This window comes from Staurois parvus, unplaced genomic scaffold (assembly GCF_062004578.1).
Source record: "Staurois parvus isolate SC_StPar_1 unplaced genomic scaffold, SC_StPar_1.0 ptg000154l, whole genome shotgun sequence".
NCBI lineage: Eukaryota > Metazoa > Chordata > Amphibia > Anura > Ranidae > Staurois > Staurois parvus.
In genome coordinates this window covers 13801742-13824972 of record NW_028317950.1, presented here as the reverse complement: position 1 = coordinate 13824972, position 23231 = coordinate 13801742, and the positions used below count along the sequence as shown (strand labels likewise).

The 23231-nt window shown below is 48.6% G+C and overlaps 1 long non-coding RNA gene across 1 annotated transcript in view; it reads left to right on the top strand.

Moving 5' to 3' along the window:
* The first annotated feature begins 7820 nt into the window (after positions 1-7820).
* LOC149463534 (uncharacterized) overlaps positions 7821-23231 on the top strand; it is a 32649-nt gene continuing 17238 nt past the window's right edge. The window contains exon 1 of the long non-coding RNA XR_016312436.1: positions 7821-7939. This is a non-coding gene — a long non-coding RNA (uncharacterized LOC149463534). The remainder of the gene's footprint in view (positions 7940-23231) is intronic.

Sequence of the window (23231 nt, the reverse complement as noted above, 5' to 3'; positions counted from 1 at the left end):
TAGATACAATGTTTCAACCGCTGTACATGTGAAGGAACTGTCAGAGAACTGTCAGAAATAGCGGAGCTCTCTGCAGGGACACTTTTGCCGGCTGATCGGGAAAAATCCGATTCGCGCACCCGAAGTAGGCTAATATTCGGATTCGACGCGAATCGAATTTTTCCTGAAATTCGAATCGAATTCCACTTCGCCTGGTTCGATTCGCTCATCTCTAACTGTAATCACTGTCCTCTATACATTACTAAATATTTCCATATACATTAATAAACATCTTTAATTGCAATACTGAATATCTAGACCTCTGCAGATATGCTAGTGACCTATTCTGCATAACAATAGCGTATTACAATAGAGAAATCACATTCCCTGTATCTTAGCGCCAAATCACATAGCTGCAATATATATTCACATTTATGCTTCAAGTAATCTGATTGCATACTAGTAACAGCGACATTTACTAACCACCAGGGCACATGTTAAGTCATTTTGTCCTATTTATCATGTTAAACAGCCTCCTGCTTACCTGTAACAATCACAGAAAACCCTTAATTACATGTGACTGGATATGTTCACTGTAATCACTGTCCTGTAGGAAAGAAAGTGTTAGATTTTTAGTTCCCACTTCTGTGTTTTCCTATTATCACAGGAAGTAGTTCTGCCCTCTTGTGATGGTACAATAAAAATGCAATCACTAGTATCTTCTATTGACAAAGATAGATTACTGTTATATTAGGTATTAGGCTTTGGATTTAAATTTTATGGGGCTGCCTATTTTCTACACCTCTTACACTCTCCCCCACAAATTGTTATGTCATCCCTGACATACGCAGAATTTTTTTAAGAAAACATTCTTTTACTTGTCTAGTAGTAACCATAGGAAGCCAATGGTAAGTAGTAACCAAGTTACTTGAGGAAACATCCTCCCTGTGACATCTACTTCCTATTTACATCACAGCTTCCCACCAGCCCCACAGCGCTATAGTACTTGGCAAGATATAGTTGTGTGTAACCAACTATTTAGTAAAACCCCTTTCTATACATATTTGTATAGGTTACTAAGTTTAGACAAAGGTGATGAGAAACTAGGGAACATTTTATTACTTTTATACCTTTTTATCATAATGGCGGAATACCCATTGTACATCAACAATGCAGCATAACGTTGCCATCTACTGCTCTGTACTTTTATCGGCCGACTCTGTCTCTTTGTAACATCTAGTTCCCTCACCTAAAACTGTTTCTGCCTGACCTACAATATCTGCAGTACAAACGCAATTATATTTTTCCCTACTTGAACCAACAGAAAAGTAACATATAATTATTCTGGTTTTGGTAATTAACTTTGGTATAGTGTCCCAAATAGTAAACAGTGGATCAATAAACATAATCACTTCTACCAACTTCTATAGTCTTCAGCAAAACATTCTGAACTGAAATACCAGCTACAGTCAACAGGTAATGTAGGAATACTGTCTATAACCTGTATAGATGAAACTCTGGTAACACTACTGGGTTGACCTAAAGGGGTTTATTTACTAAAGCTGGAGAGTCCAAAATCAGACTCCCTTCTGCATAGAAACCAATCAGCTTCTAACCTCAGCTTGTTCAATGAAGCTTTGGCAATGAAACCTGGAAGCTGATTGGTTTCTATGCAGAAGGGAGTCTGATTTTGGACTCTCCAGCTTTAGTAAATAAACCCCAAAGTGTCATATGTAAAAATCTTTGGTTGTCTCCTGTTCCTGTAGGGTTGTATTCTACATTGAGGAAGTGAATCTGAAAGGTCCTCATTCTCCTCTATATCACTTTCAACCAGCTGTTCTGTGTTCTCTGTTGCTGGGCATTCTTCTTCAATACCTCCAAATGCATATTCAGTTTGTTCAATTTGATCTATAGGCTCAGTCTCTCTGACTCCTTCTACATAATACTCATTTACTTCCAGCTGACGTGGGTAGAACTCAATAGCTTCTGGATTTAGCTCTGTACTTTCCTCTGGGTGGTCATGCTGGGTGACTGGGATGAAAGATCTCCAGTGTCTTTGTTCGTGATCTGATTCATTTTCTGATTCTCCCTCAGATGTCTGTGTAGGTTGTTGAGTTGTATTTCGATCCTTCACTTGCTTTCTTGCATTGGTTCTTTTGGGTATCTGTTGACCTTGGTCGCTAGGTAGATAATCACATGGCAATAGTAAGTTGCGATGTAAAATCCTTGTTTGGCCTTTTCCAGTTTCTGGTTTGATTTCATACACTGGACTGTCTGCACACTTCTTTTTAAGAACAACATGTATGGTATCTTCCCAAAATGATCTCAATTTTCCTGGACCTCCTCTTTCGGTAAGATTTCTGACTAGAACTTTGCTACCTGGTAGAATTTCAGCTCCATGAATTTTCTTGTCATAGTGTTCTTTTCCTCTCTGTGCAGCTTGAGTAGCTATTTTTGAAGCAACCTTATAGGCCTCAGACATTCTATCTGTCCATATGTTCACATATTCAGAGTAGGTCTTGTATTTTTCTGTTACTGGAGTGTCAAACATACTATCAATGGGTAGTCTTGGAGACCTTCCATACAGTAGGAAGAATGGAGATTGTCGTGTAGCTTCACTTTACAATTATACGCATGGACTACCTTTGCTAGTGAATTTTTCCAGTCCTTTTTGCAATCTGGTGACAGGGTACGAAGCATTGATAGCAGGGTACGATTAAATCTTTCAACTTGTCCATTACCTTCTGGGTGATATGGCGTTGTGTGAGAATTTTGGATGTGGCAGTGCTTCCCTAATGTCAAAAACAAGTGATTTTCAAACTCTCTACCCATATCATGGTGAATTCTGGTAGGAAATCCGAATTTCAAGACAAAATTATTGAATATTTTGTCAGCAACAGTTTTTGCGGACCTGTTCATGGTTGCATATGCCTGAGCAAATCTTGTAAAATGATCTATTACCACTAAGATATACTCATATCCACCTTTACATTTCTCGAGATGAAGAAAGTCAATGGAGACCATCTCAAAAGGATAAGTTGTCACAATATTGTTCAACGGGGCCCGAACAAGCTTATTTGGCCGTTTGTCTTTCAGACAAGTACATTGGCGGGTGATGTAATGCTCAGTCTCCCTTTGCATATGTGGCCAAAATAATCTTTCTCTGATTAAATTTACAGTCCTTTCTACTCCTAAGATGTTAACCTCTTCCTGCCTAGTGCCATTTGTACAGTGTCAGTGCTTTTTATTAGCACTGGTCACTGTATTGGTGTTACTGGGGATGTCAGTGATGCCAAGTCAGTTCCACCCATTGTCAGAATGCCCGCCGCAGTCCCACAGTCCTGCTATAGGTCGCTGATCACCGCCATTACTAGTTAAAGAAAAAAAATCCCATTATCTATACCGCCATTTGTAAACGCTATAACTTTCATGTAAACCAATTAATTTACACGTATTGGGATATTTTTTTAGCAAAGACATGTAGCAGAATACATTTTGGCCTAAATTTATGATGAAATTTTATTTTTTAAAATTGTTTTACTTGATACGTTTAATAGCAAAAAGTCAAAAATAATGTTTCTTTCTCAAAATTGTCAGTCTTTTTTTGTTTATAGCGCAAAAAATAAAAACACACAGGCGATCAAATACCACCTAAAGAAAGCTCTATTTGTGGGAAAAAAAGATGTAGATTTCACTTGGGTGCACTGTTGCATGACTGCACAATTGTCAGTTAAAATAACGCAGTGATCAAAGGGTTAATTGTGTACTGTGTGTTTTACTGTGTGCTGTGCTTTAAAATGTAAGCACACTTCTTTGTATGGCTCTTCTGTGCAGAACCCTACAAAGCACCGTGCTGGAGCTGACAGGGGAGAGATCTGTATTGTTTACATACAGACCTCTCCCCTGTCAGTGATGCTCAGCGATCACTGGGTGCCGGCAGAGAATTTCCGGCCAGGACCTGGTGATTGACAGCTGAAGCCGCCTACCTGGAAATACAAAATCACGTATATATACATGATTTTATGCAGCCCTGCCGCCCTGTAGCAGTAGTTCTGCTATAGGGCAGTCAGGAAGCGGTTAAACAAAGCACAATCGATGGGACTGGGAAGGGGAAAGATCAGAGCGTGCAGATAAACAAATTTACAGAGGTAACAAACACTCAGCACACCAAACTTTAGAGCAGGCGTTGCAGGGAGAGGGGCTGGGCCGGTCACACGTGAGAGGGAGGGGGATCAAATATAGGCAGCATAGGGAGGGGGATCTGTGCGGAGGGGTGGAGGGATGATCACAGAATGATGGGCTTTGTCTGTTTCTGTAGCAGCAATAAGCTGGTGCGAGGGAGAAACCATCTTTCAGCTGCTGGAGGGAGAGACGCAGGCACAGTGCATCGTTCTGTAATCATCCCTCCACCCCGCTACACAGATCCCCTTGCTGTTTGGCTCCCACTGTGTGCCCCCTACAGGTAGCCTGGTGATACCCCCCAATCAGCGGCCCCGCCCCACAGCCCCCCTTATACTTACATGAGCACGATTCTGATCCAGCGATGTACATGAGAACCTCGGCTGTCTCGGGACTCCCTCTCTTCATTGGCCAAAGCCATTGGCTCTTATTTCTGTCAATCACAGCCTGTGAGCCAATGAGGAGAGAGTGGGGGGGCAGGGCTGAGCCACGGCTCTATGTGCCTTATGGATGCATAGAGCTGGGCTCGGGAGTGAGCATGCACCAGTGCCCCCATAGTAAGTGGCTTGCTATTGGGGGCACTGGTAAAGGGAGAGGAGCCAGGATCGCTGGCTGGGGACACGAGAAGAAGAGGATTGGGGCTGCTCTGTGCAAAACCATTGCACAGAATGGTAAGTATGGCATGTTTCTTATTTAAAAAAAAAGCCAAACCACTTTAAGATCCACTTTAACCACTTTGAAATCAACCATTCTGAATATTTATCGGGTTCCAACCATTCCCTGGAGATTTAGTGTCTAACAGGGGGCTGGAATGGAGATAAATGGTCTGAGACACTGGAGAGCAGGGTTCTTTCCCCCCAGGAGGGTACAACTGCTCCAGAGGCCTCAGAGATACTAAGACCAGAGGCATAGCTAGAACCTTCAGAGCCCCAGGGCAAGAAACAGTGAAGGTCTCCCTGACCTTTGGCTGGGTGCCCTTCCCTCCGAGCCCGGGGCCCTTACCTCCAAGCCCAGTGGCAGAATGCCAGGGCCCGTTCGTAAGTGTGATCGTTGGTACCCTAGTATTTCCGCCACTGGTGTCACTAGTTTCAAAATGGACTTTACTCAGCTGATTGCCACAGGGAATCTGGTCTTGAGAGGTGCTTGTCCAGAGGAAGCTGAAAGGAGGCAGCTGCCTTAGGGACTTGTGAGTTGTGACCTTAAATTGATCCCTTTGACTGTGTGCTGGAAGTTGCACTGGGTATCAGTAGTTGTTCATGGTATAAGGTAACCAGATGCCCAAAGACTTGTCCCATGGCTTTCAGCTTCAGCCACTACTACTACCAGGAGAGACTAGTTCCCTCTTTCGCTGTTGGAGTTCTTTAAGTAACAAACCTTAAAAAGACATCCTCTAGACCCGGGGTCTCCAGACTTTCTTAACAAAGGGCCAGTTTACTGTCGTTCAGACTTTAGCGGGGCCAGAGTGTGGGAATAGATAATGTCCTGGCATTATTGGAATTAAACAATGCTTCAGGCATAATAGTCAATGGGATTAAGAATTACATAGCGCCTGTGGTTGGTAGGAAGAGAAACAGTGTCCCACCATTGGTATTAGTGGCTGGAATTGTTATTGCCGCATTATTGGTATTAATGGGAGGAATAGCACCCTTTCCTTGGTGTAAGTAAGAGGAATATTGCCCCATCTTTGGTGTCAGTGGGAAAAATAGTGCATCATGATTGGTGTCAAAGGATGTAATAATGGCCCATCATTGGTGTCAGTGGGAGGAATAGTGCCCCATGATTGGTGTCAGTGGGAGGAATAAAGTCCCTTCATTGGCATAAGAGACATAGTGCCCCATTGTTGGTGTCAATGGGAGGAATAGTGCCCCATTGTTGGTGTCAATGGAAGGAATAATGCCCCATCATTGGTGTCAGTGGCAGGAATAGTGCTCCATCATTGGTGTCAGAAGAATACTGGCCTATTGTTGGTATCAGTGAGAGAAATAGTATTCTATTGTTGGACTGAGTGGGAAGAAAAGTGTCTCATCATTGGTGTCAATAGGGAAGGATGTTGGCCCATTGTTGGTGTCAATGGATGGAAGAGTGCCCCATTGTTGGTATCAGTGGGAGGAATAGTGCCCCATCATTGGTATCAGTGGAAGGAATAGTGCCCCATCAGTGGTGTCAGTGGGAGGAATAGTGCCCCATCATTGGTGTCAGAAGAATAGTGGCCCATTGTTGATATCAGTGGGAGGAACAGTGTCTCATTGTTGGTGTCAGTGGAGAGAATAATGGCCCTATTGTTGGTGTCAGTGGATGGAATAGTGCCCCATCATTGGTATCAGTGGAAGGAATAGTGCCCCATCATTGGTGTCAGTAGGAGGAATAGTGCCTCATCATTGGTGTCAGTGGGAGGAATAGTGCCCCATCATTGGTGTCAGAAGAATAGTGGCCCATTGTTGATATCAATGGGAGAAACAGTGTCTCAATGTTGGTGTCAGTGGAGAGAATAATGGCCCTATTGTTAGTGTCAGTGGATGGAATAGTGCCCGGTATCAGTAGGAGGAATAGTGCCCCAAGGGTCAGATAAATGCAAGTAAAGGGCCGCATCTGGCCTATGGACCACAGTTTGGAGACCCCTGCTCTAGACTGTTCATTGGAGCCAGTGTGAATGGACTGTTGCCTGTGTAAACGGGCAGCCTCTGTACCTTTTGTGGAAGAACCAGGTAAAAATCAGCAGCCCTTATGGGACGTAGCACTACACTGGTAATCCTGCCATCGACACACTTCTTGTCCTAGGGTGACAACCACACTGAGCAGTGTTGTCACCGTAGGAATGGCAGTGAATTCAGACTACACACCAACTCCCTTTCTTCATACCAGGGGGAGGTGTTTTGTAGTCCACAGAGACAGAAAGGAACAATGCTATCTGATAACAGTCCAGAGGCAGAACAGGAATTTGTCAGCTCACAAGATTTCTGGCTGGATGGACAGGTATATATTTTTTTGGACTTGTTGGACAGATAGAACAAAACACTGCCAATGGTATATTTGATAGACCAGAAGGGAGCTAATATGAGAAATGTATTGTTGGAGTTTCCATGTTTTCCAGGCTGAGTCTGTTGCAGGCGGGGAAGGCCCATCCACGTGGCTCTCACTCTTAGTCCTCATGCACACGGGACGTTTTGATAACGTTAGCTGTGTAAAGTCAAAAATTAAAAATGTTAAAAATGTGACTATTTCAGCTTTTATTAGTGTTTTTGCATTAGCGTTTAGCAGCGTTTTGCCGCGATTAGCAGTGTTTTCCCTCGTTTTTCCTCGTTTGCGTTTTTAGTGGGTTTTTTTTACCAAAAAACTTTTTTTTGGTCAAAAGAAGTCCAAAAACGCAGGTTTTACCGCGTTTACTTTTCAGTGTTAGAGCGTTTTTACAGCTAAAAATCTCTCAAAGTTCACTAGTCCTGGGTTTTTTTCCAGCCAAAAAACGTCCCAGCCAAAAAAATGTTGATTACAGTCTATGTGTACATGGACACATAGGATAACATGCTGGGGGGTTTACTGACTGTAGAAAAAAAACCGTCAAAAGCCAAAAACAGCCGCTGTAAAAACATCCAGTGTGCATGAGGACTAAAAATAAACTTTGATGGATCAGCTGTGTTCTGTGTACTTCACCTGTTGATGATATTCCCACACCCTAGAGGGTGGAACTTTGTGATGTCAGGATTCCGAGAACTTGGTAGTACCATGGTGGCGTTACTGGTGCTGTGTGTGCTGGAGGGACTGCTGGTGTGCGGGGTCAGAGCTGGTAAGGTGTCACTGCGGGGATATCTGGGGTGGGTTCTGCCAGGTCATGAAACAAACTGACAACAGTCACTGTTAGAGGTGTACATGCTGGGACTGACCACACAAACCCTGTATGATGGGACATGCTGGGAGATGTAGTTCTGCGGTGACCACACAGTCCCGGTATGATGTGACATACTGGGAAATGTAGTTCTGCGGTGACCGCACAGTCCCTGTATGATGGGACATGCTGGGAGATGTAGTTCTGCGGTGACCACACAAACCCTGTATGATAGGACATGCTGGGAGATGTAGTTCTGCGGTGACCGCACAGTCCCTGTACGATGAGACATGCTGGGAGATGTAGTTCTGCGGTGACCGCACAGTCCCTGTACGATGAGACATGCTGGGTGATGTAGTTCTGCAGTGACCGCACAGTCCCTGTACGATGTGACATGCTGGGTGATGTAGTTCTGCGGTGACCGCCCAGTCCCTGTACGATGTGACATGCTGGGAGATGTAATTCTGCGGTGACCGTGCAAACCCTGTACGATGTGACATGCTGGGAGATGTAGTTCTGCGGTGACCGTGCAAACCCTGTACGATGTGACATGCTGGGAGATGTAGTTCTGCGGTGACCGTGCAAACCCTGTACGATGAGACAAGCTGGGAGATGTAGTTCTGCGGTGACCGCACAATCCCTGTACGATGTGACATGCTGGGAGATGTAGTTCTGCGGTGACCGCCCAGTCCCTGTACGATGTGACATGCTGGGAGATGTAGTTCTGCGGTGACCGCCCAGTCCCTGTATGATGTGACATGCTGGGAGACGTAGTTCTGCGGTAACTGCCCAGTCCCTGTACGATGTGACATGCTGGGAGATGTAGTTCTGCGGATGACCGCACGGTCCCTCTACGATGGGACATGCTGGGAGATGTGGTCCTGCGGAGACCGCGCGGTCCCTGTACGATGGGACATGCTGGGCGATGTAGTCCTGCAGTGACCGCGCGGTCCCTGTACGATGGGACATGCTGGGCGATGTAGTTCTGCGGTGACCGCACGGTCCCTGTACGATGTGACATGCTGGGAGATGTAGTTCTGTGGTGACCGCACGGTCCCTGTATGAAGGGACATGCTAGGAGATGTAGTCCTGCGGTGACCGCGCGGTCCCTGTAGGATGGGACATGCTGGGCGATGTAGTTCTGCGGTGACCGCACGGTCCCTGTATGAAGGGACATGCTGGGAGATGTAGTCCTGTAGTGACCACACAGCCCCTGTTTAACACATATTCTGAGATGTGCATTTTCAATTCTTTTTTGTTATGTATCAAACACAGGTTATTTATTGTACCCTTTCTACCCAAACATTTTCATGTTACTGCATGCTATTCCAACAGATGGCTTAAAATGTGCCCCACAGCATTCTGCACGTGAATAGATGTGTTGCAGGTCTTTGGGACCCAGCAGAGATATAAGCACATCAGTGAGGGTGTGTGCAAATACACAAATGCCGCAGATCTCAAGTCCAACATCCACGGGTAGCCCCCAAGAATGCACACGTCTCTGCTGGGTGCCAATGACTTGGCAGAGACTTTAAGGGCCAGTTCACACTACATGCGTTTCAGTTGCTTTTTTCCTTCATCCAAAATGTACCAAAAGTAGGTTACATGGTTGTCAATGTCATAGTTCACATCAGTGCTTCCAGTTTCGGTTACAGAAAAAAAAACTATACCAGGCTGCATTCTTTCTGCACAAAATATACTGGAATGTGGTAAAACAAAACAGAAAAAAAAGTCCCTGTTTAAAAAAAAGATTAAAGAAAAAATGAACTGGAATGCATAAAAAAACGTATATGCAGAAACGCATCTGGACTGCGTCTCTGTCGTGTACCGGCCCTAGCACATCTGCTCACTTGTGAGATATTCAAAGATGGCGGCCCATGTAAGGAGGGGCAACACCAAATTATCGGGGGACTGACGTTCCTCTTCATGCTGAACCCCAGGCTAAGCAGATATTGTCCAAGTACAAGAGGCATGTGTAATCGTACTTAAATCTTGGTGTCCTTGGTGTATTTCTTCCAGATCTGTACTGTAATCCAGTGTGAATCTGTACCTCTGGGTAGGAGCTTCCTGTAATAAAGACCGGTCACTGCTGCTCTCTCTCCTTGTGCAGGGTGACTGGTCTGCAGGCGTAGGCTGTAGTGGGTGGAGCCTGCTGGGGTCCTCCCACATCTCTGCTCTCTGCGCAAGATATATACAGTAAAATCATGATGTCACTACAACTTTTACAAGGTGATATCTGGGTTTGCAAAGGCATCTGACACACACAAAGGGGATTTATATCTTTGTAGCGCACACCTCAGATCGGGCTGGCTTTTTATTACCGGTAGAGATGAGCGAATCGAAGTATCCGAAGTGGAATTCGAGTCGAATATCGGAAAAATTTCGATTCGTGCCGAATCCGAAAAATAGCCTAATTCGGACGCGCGAATCGAAATTTTTCAGAAAATGGCGGCTGACATGTGCGGCGACGGAGCGGGGATGTCTGGGAAGGCGCGCAGACAAGGCGCGCTGACCCATAATGCATTCCTCAACTACATGTGATCGCATCAGCCAATCAGCAGCCAGCCAGCCAGCACTGTGTAATGGTCGAGCTATAAATAGCGGCCATTTTGGAATTCTTCATTTGCCTGCAGTTATTGAACAGAGGCAGACCGCTCTGTACTAGGGACAGGGACAGAGTTAGGGCCACAGAAACGATAATTGGGGACAGAGAAAAGTTACTTAGGGACAGAGAACCATTACTCAGGGACACAGACTTGTTAATGAGGGCCACAGAATCGTTATTTAGGGACAAAGAAACGCTAGTTAGGGCCACAGAATTCATAATCAGGGACAGACAGAATTGTTACTCAGTGCCAGAGAATTGTTACTTAGGGCCACAGAAACGTTATTAGGGCCACAGAATTGTTACTCAGGGACAGACAGAATTGTTACTGAGTGCCAGAGAATTGTTACTCAGGGACAGACAGAATTGTTACTGAGTGCCAGAGAATTGTTACTTAGGGCCACAGAAACTTTAATTAGGGCCACAGAATTTTTACTCAGGGACAGACAGAATTGTTACTGAGTGCCAGAGAATTGTTACTCAGGGACAGACAGAATTGTTACTGAGTGCCAGAGAATTGTTACTTAGGGCCACAGAAACTTTACTTAGGGCCACAGAATTTTTACTCAGGGACAGACAGAATTGTTACTGAGTGCCAGAGAATTGTTACTCAGGGACAGACAGAATTGTTACTGAGTGCCAGAGAATTGTTACTTAGGGCCACAGAAACTTTACTTAGGGCCACAGAATTGTTACTCGCACAGACACAGAATTGTTACTCGCACAGACACAGAATTGTTACTGAAGGCCACAGAACTGTTACTTAGGGCCACAGAATTGTTACTCGCACAGACACAGAATTGTTACTCGCACAGACACAGAACTGTTACTGAGGGCCACAGAACTGTTACTTAGGGCCACAGAATTGTTACTCGCACAGACACAGAATTGTTACTCAGGGCCACAGAACTGTTACTTAGGGACAAAGAAACGCTAGTTAGGGCCACAGAATTCATACTCAGGGACAGACAGAATTGTTACGGAGTGCCAGAGAATTGTTACTCTGGGCCACAGAAACTTTACTTAGGGCCACAGAATTTTTACTCAGGGACAGACAGAATTGTTACTGAGTGCCAGAGAATTGTTACTCAGGGACAGACAGAATTGTTACGGAGTGCCAGAGAATTGTTACTCAGGGCCACAGAAACTTTACTTAGGGCCACAGAATTTTTACTCAGGGACAGACAGAATTGTTACTGAGTGCCAGAGAATTGTTACTCAGGGACAGACAGAATTGTTACGGAGTGCCAGAGAATTGTTACTTAGGGCCACAGAAACTTTACTTAGGGCCACAGAATTGTTACTCGCACAGACACAGAATTGTTACTCGCACAGACACAGAACTGTTACTGAGGGCCACAGAAACTTTACTTAGGGACAAAGAAACGCTAGTTAGGGCCACGGAATTCATACTCAGGGACAGACAGAATTGTTACGGAGTGCCAGAGAATTGTTACTCAGGGCCACAGAAACTTTACTTAGGGCCACAGAATTTTTACTCAGGGACAGACAGAATTGTTACTGAGTGCCAGAGAATTGTTACTCAGGGACAGACAGAATTGTTACTGAGTGCCAGAGAATTGTTACTTAGGGCCACAGAAACTTTAATTAGGGCCACAGAATTTTTACTCAGGGACAGACAGAATTGTTACTGAGTGCCAGAGAATTGTTACTCAGGGACAGACAGAATTGTTACTGAGTGCCAGAGAATTGTTACTTAGGGCCACAGAAACTTTAATTAGGGCCACAGAATTTTTACTCAGGGACAGACAGAATTGTTACTGAGTGCCAGAGAATTGTTACTCAGGGACAGACAGAATTGTTACTGAGTGCCAGAGAATTGTTACTCAGGGCCCCAGAAACTTTACTTAGGGCCACAGAATTTTTACTCAGGGACAGACAGAATTGTTACTGAGTGCCAGAGAATTGTTACTCAGGGACAGACAGAATTGTTACGGAGTGTCAGAGAATTGTTACTCAGGGACAGACAGAATTGTTACTGAGTGCCAGAGAATTGTTACTTAGGGCCACAGAAACTTTAATTAGGGCCACAGAATTTTTACTCAGGGACAGACAGAATTGTTACTGAGTGCCAGAGAATTGTTACTCAGGGACAGACAGAATTGTTACTGAGTGCCAGAGAATTGTTACTTAGGGCCACAGAAACTTTACTTAGGGCCACAGAATTTTTACTCAGGGACAGACAGAATTGTTACTGAGTGCCAGAGAATTGTTACTCAGGGACAGACAGAATTGTTACTGAGTGCCAGAGAATTGTTACTCAGGGCCCCAGAAACTTTACTTAGGGCCACAGAATTTTTACTCAGGGACAGACAGAATTGTTACTGAGTGCCAGAGAATTGTTACTCAGGGACAGACAGAATTGTTACTGAGTGCCAGAGAATTGTTACTTAGGGCCACAGAAACTTTACTTAGGGCCACAGAATTGTTACTCGCACAGACACAGAATTGTTACTCGCACAGACACAGAATTGTTACTGAAGGCCACAGAACTGTTACTTAGGGCCACAGAATTGTTACTCGCACAGACACAGAATTGTTACTCGCACAGACACAGAACTGTTACTGAGGGCCACAGAACTGTTACTTAGGGCCACAGAATTGTTACTCGCACAGACACAGAATTGTTAATCAGGGCCACAGAACTGTTACTTAGGGACAAAGAAACGCTAGTTAGGGCCACAGAATTCATACTCAGGGACAGACAGAATTGTTACGGAGTGCCAGAGAATTGTTACTCAGGGCCACAGAAACTTTACTTAGGGCCACAGAATTTTTACTCAGGGACAGACAGAATTGTTACTGAGTGCCAGAGAATTGTTACTCAGGGACAGACAGAATTGTTACGGAGTGCCAGAGAATTGATACTCAGGGACAGACAGAATTGTTACTGAGTGCCAGAGAATTGTTACTTAGGGCCACAGAAACTTTAATTAGGGCCACAGAATTTTTACTCAGGGACAGACAGAATTGTTACTGAGTGCCAGAGAATTGTTACTCAGGGACAGACAGAATTGTTACGGAGTGCCAGAGAATTGTTACTCAGGGCCACAGAAACTTTACTTAGGGCCACAGAATTTTTACTCAGGGACAGACAGAATTGTTACTCAGTGCCAGAGAATTGTTACTCAGGGACAGACAGAATTGTTACGGAGTGCCAGAGAATTGTTACTCAGGGCCACAGAAACTTTACTTAGGGCCACAGAATTTTTACTCAGGGACAGACAGAATTGTTACTGAGTGCCAGAGAATTGTTACTCAGGGACAGACAGAATTGTTACTGAGTGCCAGAGAATTGTTACTCAGGGACAGACAGAATTGTTACTGAGTGCCAGAGAATTGTTACTTAGGGCCACAGAAACTTTAATTAGGGCCACAGAATTTTTACTCAGGGACAGACAGAATTGTTACTGAGTGCCAGAGAATTGTTACTCAGGGACAGACAGAATTGTTACGGAGTGCCAGAGAATTGTTACTCAGGGCCACAGAAACTTTACTTAGGGCCACAGAATTTTTACTCAGGGACAGACAGAATTGTTACTGAGTGCCAGAGAATTGTTACTCAGGGACAGACAGAATTGTTACTGAGTGCCAGATAATTGTTACTCAGGGCCCCAGAAACTTTACTTAGGGCCACAGAATTTTTACTCAGGGACAGACAGAATTGTTACTGAGTGCCAGAGAATTGTTACTCAGGGACAGACAGAATTGTTACTGAGTGCCAGAGAATTGTTACTTAGGGCCACAGAAACTTTACTTAGGGCCACAGAATTGTTACTCGCACAGACACAGAATTGTTACTCGCACAGACACAGAATTGTTACTGAGGGCCACAGAACTGTTACTTGGGGCCACAGAAACGTTAATCAGGGACACAGAATTGTTACTGAGGGCCACAGAACTGTTACTTAGGGCCACAGAATTGTTACTCGCACAGACACAGAATTGTTACTCAGGGACACAGAATTGTTACTCAGGGACACATAATCGTTTAATTAAAGAGTATGTCAGACAACATGCAGAGGAGTGGCAGAGGAGGCAATGTTTTAGGAGCGAGCAGACGTGGCAGCAGAGGAAGGGGTCGAGGCAGCACTATTCGCAGCCAGAGGCCAGTGCTCCCGGTGTCATCCAGCGGTCGTGTCTCCACCGACAACCCTGCCGTCGTCGATTGGTTAGCTCGGTCGTCTTCCTCTTCCCAGGTCACCTCTGACACCTACAGCCAACGGTCGGTGGGTACGTCAGACACAACCGTTAGTTGGCATGGCCCGGGACCTAGCCCACTGAAATCACGTGTCCTCTACCTGCCCCTGTCCTTTGGTGTTCCCTCACCAAGCGAAGTATCGCATGCTGTGGGCTCAGCCCCACTGTACAGTGAGGAAGAGCTAACAGAGGGCGGTCAGGAACGGGGGGAGACATCCGCCTTTTCAGCAGCTAGGCGAAGAAGTAGTGGCGAGGAGAGTGGCCCGGTAGCCGGTCTAGAGACAGGTCTGTCTCCTGACCCAGACGCAGCCGAGGGGGCTAGTAGTGAGGCGGAGACCCTACTTGATGATGAGGAGGTTGATCGCACTTGGCAGCCTCGTCGTCATCAGGCAATTTCTTCCGCATCATCAGGAGAAGAGGGTGGCAGCTTGGCAGTGAGCGAAACAGTCGGTGGGTTGCCCAGGAGACAGCAGCAGGGTCGCAGCAGTGTCAGTGGAAGCAGTGTCAGTGGAGCCAAACGGCCACGGAGTAGAGCACCAGCTCCACTGCAGCCTACCACCACGGCCAGTAGTGGTGCCGGTGTGCACAGAGGAAGCAGCAGTCAGCCAGTGAGGAGTATCGGGGGCAAAGTTTCCTACTCGGCGGTGTGGCAATTTTTCGTCAAGCCGCCCGAGGAAGTAAACGTAGCCGTATGTCGACTATGTGGCCAGAAAGTCAAGCGTGGCCAGGGGGCCCATGTTGGGACTATTTGGGCCATGTTGGGACAATGGGAGACCTCCCATTGCTGCTGTCTCCATCGCCACACTCTGCCATGTGCCACTTTCAGGTCTCCTCACACACTGCTGGTGTGTTCAGTTTTTTGACATAGGGTGCTGGCAGATTACGGGCCTCCCATAGCTGCTGCCAGGCCCCTAATCTGCCATAGGCCCCTATATACCGCCTCCTCATGCTGCTGCCAGGTCCAGAGTCTCTCATGGGTCCCTGTACGGCCTCCCATTGCTGCTGTCTCCATCGCCACACTCTGCCATGTGCCACTTTCAGGTCTCCTCACACTGCTGGTGTGTTGAATTTTTTGACATAGGGTGCTGGCAGATTACGGGCCTCCCATAGCTGCTGCCAGGCCCCTAATCTGCCATAGGCCCCTATATACCGCCTCCTCATGCTGCTGCCAGGTCCAGAGTCTCTCATGGGTCCCTGTACGGCCTCCCATTGCTGCTGTCTCCATCGCCACACTCTGCCATGTGCCACTTTCAGGTCTCCTCACACTGCTGGTGTGTTGAATTTTTTGACATAGGGTGCTGGCAGATTACGGGCCTCCCATAGCTGCTGCCAGGCCCCTAATCTGCCATAGGCCCCTATATACCGCCTCCTCATGCTGCTGCCAGGTCCAGAGTCTGTCATGGGTCCCTGTACGGCCTCCCATTGCTGCTGTCTCCATCGCCACACTCTGCCATGTGCCACTTTCAGGTCTCCTCACACACTGCTGGTGTGTAGAATTTTTTGACATAGGGTGCTGGCAGATTACGGGCCTCCCATTGCTGCTGCCAGGCCCCTAATCTGCCATGGGCCCCTATATACCGCCTCCTCATGCTGCTGCCAGGTCCAGAGTCTGTCATGGGTCCCTGTACGGCCTCCCATTGCTGCTGTCTCCATCGCCACACTCTGCCATGTGCCACTTTCAGGTCTCCTCACACACTGCTGGTGTGTAGAATTTTTTGACATAGGGTGCTGGCAGATTATGGGCCTCCCATAGCTGCTGCCAGGCCCCTAATCTGCCATGGGCCCCTATATACCGCCTCCTCATGCTGCTGCCAGGTCCACAGTGTCTCATGCCATGTGCCACTTTCAGGTCTCCTCACACTGCTGGTGTGTTGAATTTTTTGACATAGGGTGCTGGCAGATTATGGGCCTCCTATAGCTGCTGCCAGGCCCCTAATCTGCCATAGGCCCCTATATACCGCTTCCTCATGCTGCTGCCAGGTCCAGAGTCTCTCATGGGTCCCTGTACGGCCTCCCATTGCTGCTGTCTCCATCGCCACACTCTGCCATGTGCCACTTTCAGGTCTCCTCACACACTGCTGGTGTGTAGAATTTTTTGACATAGGGTGCTGGCAGATTACGGGCCTCCCATTGCTGCTGCCAGGCCCCTAATCTGCCATGGGCCCCTATATACCGCCTCCTCATGCTGCTGCCAGGTCCAGAGTCTGTCATGGGTCCCTGTACGGCCTCCCATTGCTGCTGTCTCCATCGCCACACTCTGCCATGTGCCACTTTCAGGTCTCCTCACACACTGCTGGTGTGTAGAATTTTTTGACATAGGGTGCTGGCAGATTATGGGCCTCCCATAGCTGCTGCCAGGCCCCTAATCTGCCATGGGCCCCTATATACCGCCTCCTCATGCTGCTGCCAGGTCCACAGTGTCTCATGCCATGTGCCACTTTCAGGTCTCCTCACACTGCTGGTGTGTTGAATTTTTTGACATAGGGTGCTGGCAGATTATGGGCCTCCTATAGCTGCTGCCAGGCCCCTAATCTGCCATAGGCCCCTATATACCGCTTCCTCATGCTGCTGCCAGGTCCAGAGTCTCTCATGGGTCCCTGTACGGCCTCCCATTGCTGCTGTCTCCATCGCCACACTCTGCCATGTGCCACTTTCAGGTCTCCTCACACACTGCTGGTGTGTAGAATTTTTTGACATAGGGTGCTGGCAGATTACGGGCCTCCCATAGCTGCTGCCAGGCCCCTAATCTGCCATAGGCCCCTATATACCGCCTCCTCATGCTGCTGCCAGGTCCAGAGTCTGTCATGGGTCCCTGTACGGCCTCCCATTGCTGCTGTCTCCATCGCCACACTCTGCCATGTGCCACTTTCAGGTCTCCTCACACACTGCTGGTGTGTAGAATTTTTTGACATAGGGTGTTGGCAGATTACGGGCCTCCCATTGCTGCTGCCAGGCCCCCAATCTGCCATGGGCCCCTATATACCGCCTCCTCATGCTGCTGCCAGGTCCAGAGTCTGTCATGGGTCCCTGTACGGCCTCCCATTGCTGCTGTCTCCATCGCCACACTCTGCCATGTGCCACTTTCAGGTCTCCTCACACACTGCTGGTGTGTAGAATTTTTTGACATAGGGTGCTGGCAGATTATGGGCCTCCCATAGCTGCTGCCAGGCCCCTAATCTGCCATGGGCCCCTATATACCGCCTCCTCATGCTGCTGCCAGGTCCACAGTGTCTCATGCCATGTGCCACTTTCAGGTCTCCTCACACTGCTGGTGTGTTGAATTTTTTGACATAGGGTGCTGGCAGATTATGGGCCTTCTATAGCTGCTGCCAGGCCCCTAATCTGCCATAGGCCCCTATATACCGCTTCCTCATGCTGCTGCCAGGTCCAGAGTCTCTCATGGGTCCCTGTACGGCCTCCCATTGCTGCTGTCTCCATCGCCACACTCTGCCATGTGCCACTTTCAGGTCTCCTCACACACTGCTGGTGTGTAGAATTTTTTGACATAGGGTGCTGGCAGATTACGGGCCTCCCATTGCTGCTGCCAGGCCCCTAATCTGCCATGGGCCCCTATATACCGCCTCCTCATGCTGCTGCCAGGTCCAGAGTCTGTCATGGGTCCCTGTACGGCCTCCCATTGCTGCTGTCTCCATCGCCACACTCTGCCATGTGCCACTTTCAGGTCTCCTCACACACTGCTGGTGTGTAGAATTTTTTGACATAGGGTGCTGGCAGATTATGGGCCTCCCATAGCTGCTGCCAGGCCCCTAATCTGCCATGGGCCCCTATATACCGCCTCCTCATGCTGCTGCCAGGTCCACAGTGTCTCATGCCATGTGCCACTTTCAGGTCTCCTCACACTGCTGGTGTGTTGAATTTTTTGACATAGGGTGCTGGCAGATTATGGGCCTCCCATAGCTGCTGCCAGGCCCCTAATCTGCCATAGGCCCCTATATACCGCCTCCTCATGCTGCTGCCAGGTCCAGAGTCTGTCATGGGTCCCTGTACGGCCTCCCATTGCTGCTGTCTCCATCGCCACACTCTGCCATGTGCCACTTTCAGGTCTCCTCACACTGCTGGTGTGTAGAATTTTTTGACATAGGGTGCTGGCAGATTACGGGCCTCCCATTGCTGCTGCCAGGCCCCTAATCTGCCATGGGCCCCTATACCGCCTCCTCATGCTGCTGCCAAGTCCAGAGTGTGTCATGGGTCCCTGTACGGCCTCCCATTGCTGCTGTCTCCATAGCCACACTCTGCCATGTGCCACTTTCAGGTCTCCTCACACTGCTGGTGTGTTGAATTTTTTGACATAGGGTGCTGGCAGATTACGGGCCTCCCATTGCTGCTGCCAGGCACGTAATCTGCCATGGGCCCCCGTACCGACTCCTCATGCTGTGACGTTGCAACAAGGTGGAATTCAACCCTACATATGTTAGACTGCCTTTACGAACAGCGAAAGGCCATCACCGATTTCCTGATGTTAAAAGCGGATAAAGGTACTCCCTGTGTAACTTAGATGTCAGCCATTGGCAGCTCATGCGTGACACCTGCGCTTGCTCAGGCCCTTTGAGGAGGCCACGCTATTCGTGAGTCGGCAGGACTATGGGATGAACGACGTCATTCCTCTGTTGCACGTCCTGGAACAAATGCTGTTAACAATGGCTGGTCAGGGTGCGGTAGACGTGGCGCACAGATCTCAACGCCACATGACCCCTGTGGGGGCAGGACAGGAAGAAGAGGAGGAGGTAGAGGAGGACATTGGTGCTCAGGAATTATTGAGTGAAATGGGTGGTTTTTCCACTCAGCGGACAGGAGTGGAGGAGCAGGAGCATCTGGTAGAGGAGGAGGAGGAGGAGGAGACAGAGGACCCAGACGCACCGTGGCAGTATGCTGTGGAGATGGAGGCAGGGAGTCCCTCGCATTCCTTGGCACAAATGGCCCATAGCATGCTCGCTTGCTTGCGTAGCGACAGCCGAATAATAACCATCAGACAGAGGGATGACTTTTGGCTGTCCACCTTGTTGGACCCTCGCTACCGTTCAAAAATGGTGGCCTTTTTCACACCTGCTGAGAGGGAGGCCAAAATAACGTACTATAAAAACCACCTATGTAGTCAGCTGGTCTCTGCCTGTCTGCGCCAACGTTTATCCTCAGACACTGTGGGCCCTGTGCGCTCGCGTTCCGCTGCCATGGCAGCAGGGGAGGGGTGGGGTGGTAGGAGCAGTGGCAGCTCCACCAGCAGCGGCTGCCTCAGTCTGCAGTCGATGATGAGTAGCTTTCTTCACCAGCGCAGTGAGGAAACTACTAACCAGCCGCAGCAGCAGCAGCATCAGGTGGACCTGGAGCAGGACCTCAAACAACAGGCTTAGGCCTACTTGGACAGCACCCTGCCAACCGAGGTAGACAATCCCCTTGACTACTGGGCAACGAAACTTGACTTTTGGCCCCAACTAGCTGAATTTGCCCTTGAAAGGCTGTCATGCCCGGCCAGTAGCGTGGCATCGGAGCGCGTGTTTAGTGCGGCAGGAGGTATTGCAACTCCGCGGAGGACACGACTGTCCACCCAAAGTGTGGAGAGACTGACGTTTGTGAAAATGAATCAGGCGTGGATTAGTCTGGATTTCAAACCACCAGTTCCTGACACAACTGACTAAATCCGCCATGAATCATGCCCCAAACATGTGCCACTTTCAGGTCTCCTCACACTGCTGGTGTGTTCCATTTTTTGTCATAGGGTGCTGGCAGATTACGGGCCTCCCATAGCTGCTGCCAGGCCCCTAATCTGCCATGGGCCCCTATACCGCCTCCTCATGCTGCTGCCAAGTCCAGAGTCTCTCATGGGTCCCTGTACGGCCTCCCATTGCTGCTGTCTCCATCGCCACACTCTGCCATGTGCCACTTTCAGGTATCCTCACACTGCTGGTGTATTCCATTTTTTGTCATAGGGTGCTGGCAGATTACGGGCCTCCCATAGCTGCTGCCAGGCCCCTAATCTGCCATGGGCCCCTATACCGCCTCCTCATGCTGCTGCCAGGTCCAGAGTCTGTCATGGGTCCCTGTACGGCCTCCCATTGCTGCTGTCTCCATTGCCACACTCTGCCATGTGCCACTTTCAGGTCTCCTCACACTGCTGGTGGGTTCCATTTTTTGTCATAGGGTGCTGGCAGATTACGGGCCTCCCATAGCTGCTGCCAGGCCCCTAATCTGCCATGGGCCCCTGTTGTCGCTTGTTGGCATATTCCGCTCGTTCAGATGCTCCTTCTCCTGCTACTCCTCTTCACGGATTCCGTCAGCAGTCTTTCTTGGAATCCGTTTCCAAGAGACAACAGTTTGCGAGCACGCACCAGACGGTGCAGAAACTGAACGTCCTCCTGTCCAAGTTGCTGCTGCCAGGCTCGTAATCTGTCATGCGCCCCTGTACCGCCTCCTCATGCTGCTGCCAGGTCCAGAGTGTGTCATGGGCCCCCGTACCGACTCCAAATGCTGCTGCCAGGCCCGTAATCTGTCATGGGCCCCTGTACCGCCTCCCCATGCTGCTGCCAGGTCCAGATTGTGTCATGGGTCCCTGTACGGCCTCCCATTGCTGCTGCCAGGCCTGTAATCTGCCATGGGCCCCCGTACCGACTCCTCATGCTGCTGCCAGGCCCGTAATCTGCCATGGGCCCCTGTACCGCCTCCTCATGCTGCTGCCAGGTCCAGAGTGTGTCATGGGTCCCTGTACGGCCTCCCATTGCTGCTGCCAGGCCTGTAATTTGCCATGGGCCCCCGTACCGACTCCTCATGCTGCTGCCAGGCCCGTAATCTGCCATGGGCCCCTGTACCGCCTCCTCATGCTGCTGCCAGGTCCAGAGTGTGTCATGGGTCCCTGTACGGCCTCCCATTGCTGCTGTCTCTATCGCCACACTCTGCCATGTGCCACTTTCAGGTCTCCTCACACTGCTGGTGGTTTCCATTTTTGTCATAGGGTGCTGTATGGCCTCCCATTGCTGCTGCCTCCACCGCCACACTGTGGCTCCACACTCTGGTTTTGGCCCCGTGACTGCCCAAATGAGTGAAGTGTGCGGTGATTCTAAGATCGACGGCACTCATCTGCATGTCATACTGCCTGACAGTATTATTTCTCTTCCCCAGCAGACTCCAAGGGCATTTAAATTAAAGGTACAGTGTTCAGCACTAATATTAAGTCTCTCTGAAGCCTAGAAACACCCTTTTTTAAGTTAAATTCACAGCGAATATATTCGACTCGAATCGAAATTTTTCTACGAATTCGCCGAATCAGTCGAATCGAATTTTTGAATACTTCGCTCATCTCTAATTACCGGGTTCTATTCCTGCACATGGCAGCCAGGCACAAGGTAGTTCACCATCACTTGGTTCCGGAAACCAGTTGTGCTGGTCTTTTTGCAGTGTATTTGCTGGTTATAACTTGGATGGCGTGAGAGTGAGCCTTGGGATACACCAAAACACAGCAAAGATGCGACAGAGGACACTAAAGATGCTCTGCACTTTCAGGGTTTAAGTACCCTGTTGAATGAGAAAGGTGAATAGAACTTCAGAGCAGGAACTCCTCAAGTCCTGAAAAAGCTGTAATAATCTCCCAAAGGTAGCAGGGAAAGTCTCTAGTAGGGATGCACCAATACCCACGGTTGATTGGTGAATACGAGTACTGATACTTTCGGTCAAGTACTCGCCGATACCGAGTACCAATACGTAGCAGCAAAATGCATGGACACAAATTGCACCGCAAAGAATAGTATGTGAGTTCACACAGGAGCGGTGCAGGGAGGTTTCCTGTTGTGGAGAGTGGTAGTGAAGGGCGTGTGGGGATGGTGGCAGATGCTCCGTATTCTCAGCTGTAGGAGAGGAGAGAAAGCGGCAGGGATTTCAAATCCCCGTCGCTTTCTCTCCCCTCCTTGCAGGGATGACTGTTTGGGCTAGAGAGCTTTTGATTGGTCAACACCATCACATAGACTGTGATGACCAATCAAAAGCTGTCTAGCTTGTGCAGTCGTCTCTGCAAGGAAATGAGAGAAAGCTGCTTCGCAGGTCTGGTGATTTAACAGCTTGCTAACCGAGCTATAGCTGAGTGATGGTTACAGCACGGTTGTCCAGTTCTGGGAGGGCATCATATTACGTTCTCCCAGAACGCACCCTCCCGCGCGCACCCCCCGCACCACGCAACCGGCGATCTCCGTGATAGCTGTGTCCTACGACACAGCTGATCACGCGATGAGGTAAAAGGCCAATCATAGCGGCCTTTTACCACGTGATCAGCTGTGTCTGTCATCGAGTGAGGAAAGTACTGCCAATAACCAGCAACTGAGCAGATGATCAGTGCCGCCCACCCATCAGTGTCCCACATCAGTGCTGTACAAGCAGTTGTGCCAATCAGTGCCACCCAGCTGTGACACCAATCAGTGGCGCCAG